The sequence below is a fragment of the Pinus tabuliformis genome, chromosome 6 (assembly GCF_031772625.1).
Source record: "Pinus tabuliformis cultivar Carrire ecotype Pingquan chromosome 6, CPIR1, whole genome shotgun sequence".
Taxonomy (NCBI): domain Eukaryota; kingdom Viridiplantae; phylum Streptophyta; class Pinopsida; order Pinales; family Pinaceae; genus Pinus; species Pinus tabuliformis.
This window is the reverse complement of record NC_142292.1, coordinates 539,054,983-539,066,416: the sequence shown is the minus strand read 5'-3', so window position 1 is coordinate 539,066,416 and position 11,434 is coordinate 539,054,983. Positions and strand designations below refer to the sequence as shown.

Below are 11,434 nucleotides of genomic sequence, written 5' to 3'. Positions count from 1 at the left end.
CAAGAGAAAACAGTGCATATTATGTTATTGCAGAACACTGTATGTTTTATGTTAATGCAGAACTTTGGCTTTACTACTCAGGATTCAGAGAGGGTTTTATGTGTTTTATTTCCTCATGGATTTCTTCATTTTCTCACTTGCAGTGGTATGAACACATGTTACTTAGAATTCATTGATAATGCTCTAACTTCCTTCATGTGTTCATAGACTGTGTTTCCTATATCATGTCTCTATTTTGCTAGTAGATTAAAACTCTTTATGCCCTGACTTCCATGTAAGCTGATCTGTTGTTGTACTAAAACATACTCCGACTTCATAGCCCAATAGATGCTTGTTGATTGGAATTTCAACCATTTATACATTTTCATTTGATTTCAATCCATAGAGTTAGCCATCTTATTCATTATCCAAATCTCTAATCTTGTGAGAGAGCCCTCTCAGGTTGGGGAGGCTAAGCCTCAACCAAAAGTTGGTTTGAAATAGTTACTCAAGGTCTACCTGTTTAGCAGCCTATCTGGGGTCTGATTTTGTGATAACATTTTGGTGCGTCTGCCGGGAGTCGAACCTGGGTCTATTGCTTGGAAGGCAATTATCCTAACCGTTGGACTACAAACGCAGTTATGATTATGATGATGATGAATTTATGGATGAAGAAATTTTAGAGGCTCTTCATAACAATGCATTTCAATACCAAGAAGAAAGGATAACATCTCATGAAATGCACCATGAAGATCAGCAGGGGTTTACTTATGAAAACCATGTTCAATCCCATGACATGAATGAGAAGATGCAACAAACTTGCCAGTCTTTTGGTCATAAAGAGTATGAAGTTGATGAACACATGAAGACTTCAAGTAACTATTTCTAACAATCCATAAATTCATCATCATCATAACATTTTGGTGCGTCTGCTGGGAGTCGAACCCGGGTCTATTGCTTGGAAGGCAATTATCTTAGTGTACCACAGGAGCACATTTTGGTGCGTCTGCCGGGAGCCTGAAGATTATTCATTCCCGAAATTAAGAGGTTGAACTTCTGAAGGTAGCAGGAGATCAGACATCTATTTGAGGATGCAAAACTACCTTGGCGACTCCACACATCGAATAAGAAATTGGAAGGTGACTCCACTGCTAGAAGATCAGTAGCTTGATGAAGTTTCAAGATGAGTTCCACTGCAAGAATGAATGCCAGGTATGCTCCTATGAATCGGTCTCATATCCCTGGTTTTCCAAATCCTATGCCAAAGGTTGATTGGTTAGAGGATCTTCCAATATTCAAAGATGAAAGGAAAGACAATGCTGCTCTTCATTTGGTTAGGTTTCATATGCATGTACGCAATCTTAAGGTTCAGTTTCCTGAGGATTGTCTCATGAGGATGTTTATGACCACTTTAGAAGGAAAAGCATGGTCTTGGTATAAAAGTTTGGAAAATGGTTCAATATATTCGCTTGCTAATTTTCATGATGAATTCTATGAGATGTATAAAGAATGTCATCCTTCCTTATTGTTGCTCAAAGATTGTTGTAGACATTCTTTAAGTCTTATTCAGTACTTGGAGGATTTTTATGATGATGATGAGTTTATGGATGAATAAATTTTAGAGGCTCTTCATAACAATGCATTTCAACACCAAGAAGAAAGTATAACATCTCATGAAACGCAGCATGAAGATCAGCAGGGGTTTATTTGTGAAAACCATGTTTCATCCTTTGATATGAATGAAAAGATGCAGCAAACTTGCCAATCCTTTGATCATAAAGAGTACGAAATTGATTGCAAACACCAAGAAGAAGTAGTGGAAGAAATTTTTTATAATCCTCAGGCAGAAGAAAAGGTTGTTCATTTTTGTGATTCCTTGCAGCAGCTTACATCAAAGAATGATCACAATAGTGAGGAAAATTACATTGTCTATGGGAATCATGCAGAAAGGCAGTTGGATAGCACATCAAAGGAATTTTGTGTGGCTAAGGATCAGTTGTCTAAAGAGATAGAATGTTATGATGATTATCAAAATAACCATGTTTTCTTTGACCCTATAAATGAATACATGGCAGAGTTTTGCACATCAGTATTTCAATTTCATTTGCATTATGAAGATCATATACATTATAGGTTGATTTGGTCATCTCACTACCATGGTTATTTTGAGGTTGAATACAGTCAAGAGCCTCCAATATCAGAGAAGACAATTGATTGGCTTTATTGGAAATATCATGTTGCTTGACCTACAAGTGGAGCTTGCAGCTGATAGGGTAGGTAGGTAGGAAAATGCAAATAAGCTCAAGGTTGACTGAGCATTCTTTTTCAGTAGATATAGACTTCTTTCTCATACAGTGATCATCAAGCTTAAGCCCGAGGTGAAGGCCCAAGAAGCTTAAAGGGGATGCTTGTCAAACAAATTTCCATTTATCATAAGAGGATAAGGCACTGGACCTGTGAGTTCTTAGTGTACCACAAGGGCACACTATCCCAAGTGGAGCCACTGTAATCACTGAAAATATTTCAAAGGAAAAGGGTAAGGGAAGGGTTAATTGATCCTGGACATATTCATGTTGATCTTGTTCGTGTTCATGCAATAGACATTTGATACAATTCTTAGTTTGAGCAAACAAGCCCATGGTGAGCAGAGAGCAGAAATCTTCATCAAATTCAAGCAAGGCAGCTCCTCAATTAAGCAAGGTATTTTCTTCCAAGTTGTTTTGTCTAAAGAAATTTCAAAGGAGAAAATGTCAAAAGAAAGGAAAATATCGTCATCAGTACAACCATCACCAATGTACAAGAATGACAGAAACAAGGCAGTTAGCAGTCAAGAAGAAAGACAGAGCTTTGAGGAGGATAAGGAGATGTTGAAACTTGCCAAGCGTGAAATTTCCAGACTTGAGAAAAAGGAAAATAAGACCTATGACAAGGCATTCAAAGAGGATACAAGAGGCACTACCAGAGGCAAGTGAAACAGGGGAGGTAACAAAATATCATAAAGGACATCCTTAGCTAAAGGAAATCACACAACAAGTAAGGTTAAGTCTTAAATTTTGCTAGATTACCTTTTGAAATTCTCCTTGAAGAATGGTGTCTATTATATTTAGTTTTGGAAAAAGCTTCATGAAAAATGGAGAAGCCATTCCAAGAAAAATAGAGACTCACAAAAGTTAAATTTTGGTATCAAAACTGTGTTTTTTAAATTACACAGCAGTTTCGTAGTGCGCTACGAAACTGCTGTAGCTACATATTATGACTTCATGGGCCAGTTTTTGAGAGACAAAGGAAATATTTTTGAAGAGGAATTTTTGAAAAGGATCAATTACAAAATGCAAACATCCAACAAGGGTAAAACAGATGAAAGAAGGACGTCCATGAACTCCAAAGCTATATGTTATGAAAATGATCATTATTTCATAGCTTGTTTTTACCAGTCAACTTCTAGATGGGTTTTTGAGCAGTTAAAAACTCATCTATGAAAAGTGAAAGAGGTTTTCATTTATAAGATACTGAAGTACAAAAACCTCTTCCAATTTCTTCAAATCCATTATTATTTGAGAGAAATGAATGATCAAAGTTGCGCTACGAAACTGCTGTAGGTGCAGTTTTTACTTTCCTGTTTTACACATCTTCTTCAAGGATCGATTCTGGGCAGCTGGAGTAGTGTTTCAAAAAACCAAAAGAGGTTTTTGTTCAGAATGGATCTTTTCACAAAAGCCTCCTTCAGTTTTTCTAAATACTGTTTTTGTGAGAAGTTATGAGCTCTGTCCCAAGACCCATTGTTCAGCCAGAACAGAGCAAGGGACAGTTTCCTAGTTTCTAGGAACAACAAAAGGATGAGTCATCAAGGGCCAGCTGGAAGGTTATGAGCACCATCAAATTCGACTTCATGGAGTTTTAGGTGTCAAAGAATGTTTTAAATGTTTAGATAAGTTTGTTGTAATCATAATAAGGAGTTACACTCCTAGTTGTATTAGGTCTCTAGGACACCTAGTTAGCTGTCCTTTGTATTAAATAGTTAGTTTTAAGTGTCAATAGGTGTCAAATTAGGAGAAATTCGAATTATCCTCATGCTGGAGGAAGGAATCTACATGAACTCTATATATGGGAGAAGAACTGATGTACAAGGGGTTGGAAATTTCAAGAGAAAACAGTGCATATTATGTTATTGCAGAACACTGTATGTTTTATGTTAATGCAGAACTTTCGCTTTACTACTCAGGATTCAGAGAGGGTTTTATGTGTTTTATTTCCTCATGGATTTCTTCATTTTCTCACTTGCAGTGGTATGAACACATGTTACTTAGAATTCATTGATAATGCTCTAACTTCCTTCATGTGTTCATAAACTGTGTTTCCTATATGATGTCTCTGTTTTGCTAGTAGATTAAAACTCTTTATGCCCTGACTTCCATGTAAGCTGATCAGTTGTTGTACTAAAACATGCTCTGACTGCATAGCCCAATAGATGCTTGTTGATTGGAATTTCAACCATTTATACATTTTCATTTGATTTCAATCCATAGAGTTAGCCATCTTATTCATTATCCAAATCTCTAATCTTGTGAGAGAGCCCTCTCAGGTTGGGGAGGCTAAGACTCAACCAAAAGTTGGTTTGAAATAGTTACTCAAGGTCTACCTGATTAGCAGCCTATCAGGGGTCTGATTTTGTGATAACACGTGGTTTGCTTATCGTTGTTATTTGGTAATCTGATATGCTTTATAAGTTACATTATATGCTCTGTTAAGATTCGTTCATTAAGATTCTTTATACTGACTCTGCATTATATCATCAATACTTTCAGAGTTGATTTGATATTAGTAGACTTAATTGAACATTGTTCTCATTTTGTTACAGAGCTGTTATGCTGTGTATTTCTGTTAAGGAAAATATCTGAAAGATGTGTTCTTTATGATTCAGGATTCATGTTGTTCCATCTCTGAAACACAGTTGTAATTTCTATATATGATTTACTGGCACTATTCCATAACTTATCAATAATTAAGTGATATTCCATTAGTGCGTTCTGCTTGATTTGCCTTAAGAGTGAAAGATTGTTATCTGATTGCGAAGAGTGCATTTGGGTTAGTAGATTAAGTTTGGTTACGGCTCACAAGACTTAGTCGTTTGATTTCTGTTCCATTCTAGATTTATTGTTCAATTTCTTATTTGCTGTTCCATTTTGTTATCTGTTGTTCCATTTACTTGCATTTGTTATTTTTGTGTGAGAGACGATCTAAGGCTGTAGTGAGCCTCGACATTTACTGCCTCGCTCCCAGACCTGTGGTCTATGCTCTAATTTCCCTTCCATCAGTTTCCAAAGGGATGGGCTATTGCTGCCGAACCCTTGACTGATAAATTGCCTGGTTTTCTGAACGTGTGATTTTTTGTGCTTGAATTTCCTTTCCATCAGTTTCCAAAGGGATGGGTTATCATCGCCGAACCCTTGACTGATTAGTTTCATAGCTTTAAGAGTGTGTGCTTTAGTCATTCGAAGTAACTTAGTTATAGACAAGCATCTGTTTACTCTTGTATTTTTATAGAACGCTGTACTGCTAGCATTACTCTAACAAATAGCCTCAGATTGAGTCACTCTTTGTAATAACCAAACGCTCCCGGATTGACATATTAATGTGAGGTAACTAGAGGTGAAAGCGACCCTTTTTATAGCTCTACATTTTGGCGCCATTGCCGGGGAAGAGTGTAGCCATTTGTCTTTTTCAGAGTAGTGTACGAGCCTGCTAGGGAAGAGTTGGATCTTAAAAACGGAAGGTAAGAACCTACGTGTGGAGCATGTAAAAGCCCTGCTCCATTGTCCACTTTCCTAACAGATTTGTTTTTGCTTTGTTTGAATAGAATTTAGTAGTTCATTTGAGTGCATGACTAAGCAGAAAAAACCAGAAAAGAATATCAAACCTCCATCCAAGTCTGAAAAAGCTAAGGGGCCGGTGACCCTTCGCCGAACGACCTTCATAGACGAAATCTATAAGAAAACAGAATCTCAGCCATCAGTAGGCCCCAGGAAAATCATTTCTAAACAACCTACTAGTTCCCTTCAGGCCACAGGATCACCATCTGTAGCCTTTGCTGAGGTGCATAGTCAAACTGAAGAGCAGGACTTTCAAGAAATTGAAAATTCTACTCCAAAACTATTGCAGGAAGGGAATTTCAGCAACTTTTGTGAAGGAGAAGGAGAAACAGGGGAAACTGAGGAACCAAAATCTCCTATTGGAACAAATTAGCCATTAAATAGCCCAGATAAGGGGAGTGCTGCAAAAATCATTGTTGAAGGAATCCAATCTCCTCAGACATCAGGTATTCTCATTATCCCAGATAAAGGAAGTGCTATTTAAACTATTCCTGTCAAAACCGTTCCCTCTCAACCTAGAAATACCCTCCTAGAAATCCCAGAAGGTTATTGGCATATATTCGATCCCATGGCTCAGAACCAGCCAAATGCTCAAACCTCTACATTACAATATCCCATAGTGGATTCTGCAGCAAATGCACCCATGAAAGCTATTCCTCTTCAGCATATCCCTACATTTCACGGTCTCACATCAGAAGATCCGGATGCATTTTTATTCGAATTCGATGTGTTATGCAGGGGATATGATTACACCACCGATCCCCAGAAATTGAAACTGTTTCCCTCCACATTAAAAGGGGCTGCCTTAAGATGGTTTATGGGACTAGGTGGTGGGGTTATCAATAATTGGGATCAAATGAAAGAGTCCTTCTTAAAAAAATATCAGGATTACTATAGGTCTAGGGAATTGAAAGACGAAATATTCCAAATGACAGCCAGACCAAATGAAACATTAGAGGAGTACGTGGAATGTTTTCAGTACAATCTACAAAGGTCTCCTTATGCATCACTACCTTTACCCGATAATGTGTTAAAAAATGCATTGATAAGGGGCATGAAGGAACAATGGATTGAAACATTAAACATCATGGGAAAATGGGATATTTATCAAGACAATTTTGCTGACATCATTGATTTATGTATCAGGAGTTCGAGAGGCAGCACAAGAATAAAACTGGCAGAATATGATCGGTTTGCAAGAGATAACTAAGTATCAACAGAAGGAGTAACACGTGTAGAGATTGGAAATTTATTAGAAAATTTTAAAACTGATATTCTGGGGACACTAACTACACAACTCGATATTGTGCAGGCTAAACAGAAGCAGATGGAGGCAGAACAAAATTTGGAGGTCTTCTGCCCCCGATGCAGAAAAAAACATAGCCACAGGGTATGTCCACTCGATATTGTCCAAACATGCGCCATCTATACAAAAGATCACCTTACGGAGAGCTGCCCCTCACTTCCTGGATTGAAAGCGGTATATAAGGAAGCGGAAGAAGAACCAGAATCGGTGTACTTGATCAACCAGCGTCGCTAGTGGCAGCCGAGACAATCTGGTATGTTTCCAGACCCAATCTCTTCTTTTCAGCCTCCACAGTACAATGCTCAACAATATAGTATGTGGCAAAATCAATCTCAACCCCCATTTTCAAACTGGCCACCTCAACCATTTCCTTCCTCAAACCCGTGGCTCAATCAAACAAGCCAATCTAGTTGGCCGAATTTCCCTTACACTCCACCATATTGGCAAAATGGCCCATATCCCTCACAATGGACTCCCCCTACTTCACAAAGTTCACCCTGGCAGACAAGCTGGCAAAGACCGATGCACCAGCCAGCTGGAACTATTCCGCTCCCTCAACCTACTCTTCCAACTTTACAGCAAAATCCCCAGTCTAATCTCAGACCGCAACTCCCAGCCCAACCCAATCCCAATCCAAACAATAGACCAGTCCAATCTCTCCAAATCGTAGAATCACCAGAAATAGGACCCGACCTGAGGGAGTGCAATGATCTTCAGTTAAGATCTGGGTGTATAATTGAAACTGAGGGAGATAAAACAGTTCATATTGAAGATCAGTTATCAAGAGAACATCAGTTGCAACAAGAGGATGTAAATAAGCAGCAGACTCATAATCAAACAACCACATCCTCTCCTCCGTTCCCAGAACGATTAGTCATACCTCGACCCATACAATATCCTGACTTTGAAATTCTGGGAGAATTACAAAATCTGTACATAAAAATCCCATTCCTCCAAGCCATTCAAGACATTCCTATATACGCAAAAACTATCAAAGAATTGTGCATCAAGAAACGAAGGAGGAATATAACAACTAATCCACGAGTTCAAGTAGTCGGTACTTTATCTGATTTACTATCCGGGAAAGAAACACCCATTAAATATGAAGACCCAGGAAATCCAATTGTAACTGTTCAAATTTATGGTCAGACCCTGTCTAATGCCTTAGTTGATCTAGGAGCTGCAATTAATATTTTAACAACCACTACTTGCCAAAAGCTCGGCATTACATCTGTAAAACCCACCTCTACTTTGTTAGAATTAGCTGACTGATTTGTGGTTAGACCAGAGGGTACTCTACATGATGTTATGGTCTCTGTAGATTCCTGGGATTGGTTGTTGGCAGGGAAATATGACTATAACCAGAGGACCGAATATCAAAAATTTAATTTATATCCTCCAGCCCAGCCAAGCGTCACAATAATCAAAACTAATAAACACCCTGTATCATACCTTACTGATAACATTAGATCTCCATTGACTATACAAAAGGCACTTGATTTTAAAGACCAAACAGAGGATGATGCCATTAATAATTTCATTAGTCAAACTGAATCTTGCACACAGTGTCACATGATAGAAGCAACATTTGATAATGAGTTAGAAGAAGATCCTCTAAAAGATACACATGACCAAACGATACCTGTTACTTCTATTGCAAATAGTAAAATTGTGGAAATTGAACCGGGAAAAACTTTAAATATCAATGCCAATCTCACGCCTGAACAAGAAACAAAGCTCATCCATCTGTTAACAAAATATCAAGAAGCATTTGCATGGGATTACCCTGATATGAAAGGAATCAATCCCCAATTATGTACACACCACATTTATATAGAAAAAGATGCCAGACCTGTTCGCCAGCCGCAAAGAAGACTTAATCCTCATCTAAAGGATGTGGTAAAAGCGGAACTTCAGAAACTTTTAGATGTCAATTTTATCTATCCTATTTCTGATAGTAAATGGGTCTCTCCACTTGTGGTGGTACCAAAAAAGAATGGAAAATGGAGAATCTGTGTGGATTATAGGGAACTAAATAAAGCAACACAGAAAGATCATTTTCCTCTCCCATTCATAGACCAAGTATTAGATACTTTAGCAGGAAAGAAATTTTTTTCTTTCCTGGATGGCTTCAGTGGATACAATCAGATTCAGATTGCCCCTGAAGACCAGGACAAAACTACTTTTACTTGTCCTTGGGGAACATTTGCCTATCGAGTTCTACCTTTTGGCCTATGTAATGCTCCTGCCACATTCCAAAGGGCTATCCTTAGCATTTTTGTAGATTTAATCAATGATGGACTTGAAGTATACATGGATGATTTTACACCGTATGGAGATGATTTTGATCCTGCATTGGACACCCTAGAAAAATTCCTACAACGCTGCATTGCTACCAGGCTTTGCTTAAGCCACGAAAAATGTTACATGATGATGACTGAAGGACTTATCTTAGGACACTATGTTTCAGCAGCCGACATTTAGGTAGACTCGGCCAAAATCCAAATACTTTTGCTTATTCCCACTCCTACTACTCAAACAGAGGTACGTAGCTTTCTTGGATTTTATGGTTATTATAGATGATTTATAGAACATTATTCACACATTGCTGCACCTTTATATGCACTAACTGGTAACGTTGATTTTCTTTGGACAGAAAAATGTGACCATGCTTTCGAAGATTTAAAGAAGCTCGTATCCACAGCCCCAGTCCTTCGAGGACCAAACTGGGATTTACCATTCCAGATATCATCTGATGCCTCAGATACAGCCATCGGCGCAGTCCTTGGGCAGGAAGAGGATAAAAAACCATATGCTATTTATTACATCAGCAAAAATTTATCCCCTGCTGAATTAAACTACACTGTTACTGAAAAAGAATTCCTAGCTGTGATACATGTTGTCAACAAGTTTAGACATTATATTACAGGCTATCCTGTTATTTTATATACAGATCATTCTGCCATAAAATATTTAGCAAATAAGATTGTTACAAATGCTAGAGTAACTAGATGGTTGATTTTATTGCAGGAATTCGATATCACAATCAAGGATCGGCCTGGCAAAGAAAACCCTGTAGCCGATTTTCTCTCAAGAATACCAAAGCCAATCGATGCAGCAGTAGTTGAAGATCAATTCCCAGATGAGCACCTGTTTGCTGTTACTGTTCAAACACCCTGGTATGCTGATGTTGCCAATTACCTCGCAGTGGGTAAATTACCAAAACACTTAACCCCTAATGAACGCAAACATATTGTTCAGAAGAGTGCTCGATTCTTGTGGATTGGGGGCCATTTGTTTCACACAGGAGCAGACATGCATATCAGGAGGTGTGTTCGAGAAGATGAAATCTTTGACATCCTAAAAGCCTGTCATGATGGACTGTGTGGTGGACACTTCACTGAGCGTAGAACTGGACATAAATGATTGCAAACAAGATATTATTGGCCTACGATTTTCAAAGATGCAAAGAAATTTGCCCAAGCCTGTGACAGTTGCCAGCGATCAGGACGTCTTGGTCAATCTGAGGAAATGCCTCTCAAACCACAGTTAGTCATCGAACCATTTGAGCGATCAGCTCTTGATTTCGTTGGACCCATCAACCCATCATCAAATCAGAAAACATATATCTTGGTGGCAACAAAATATGTCACCAAATGGGTTGAGGCAGAAGCATTGCCAAGAGCCACAGAGGACTCTGTCATACAATTCTTGTTCCATCTATTTGTACGTTATGGCCTTCCAAGGGAAATAATTACAGATGGAGGACCACAATTTGCTAGGAATAGATTAGCTACAACACTCAACAATTATCACATCCAGCATAAAATCACTACTCCATATCACCCACAGGCGAATGGGCAGGTAGAAAGCAGCAATAAGATAATAGAATCAATCCTAACGAAAACCATTGCATCACATAGGCATGATTGGGCTGCCCGACTACCTGAAGCACTATGGACCTATAGAACAACATGGAAGTTGGCCTAGATCTAAGCGAGGCACAAATCAATCGACTACAGCAGATTAATGAATTGGAAAAAATTAGGCTCTCTGCACTACAAAATACAACACTGATTCAACAACAGCGAGCTAAATGGCATGATGCGCTCATAAAAAACAAAGTCTTCCACGAGGGAGACTGGGCTTTGTTATACGACTCTCAGTTTCAGGACTTCCTAGGGAAACTCCAGACTCGTTGGTTGGGACCATACGAAATCCAGAAAGTGCATGACAATGGAACCCTTACTCTAATCACAATTGACGGTTCTGGATATGC

The 11,434-nt window shown here is 38.6% G+C and overlaps 1 non-coding gene across 1 annotated transcript; it reads right to left on the bottom strand.

Annotated features, from left to right (window-relative positions):
• Nucleotides 1–544: 544 nt before the first annotated feature.
• Nucleotides 545–616, bottom strand: TRNAG-UCC (transfer RNA glycine (anticodon UCC)). The gene has a single exon. It is a non-coding gene; the product is annotated as a tRNA-Gly (tRNA).
• Between the last annotated feature and the right edge of the window lie 10,818 nt (nucleotides 617–11,434).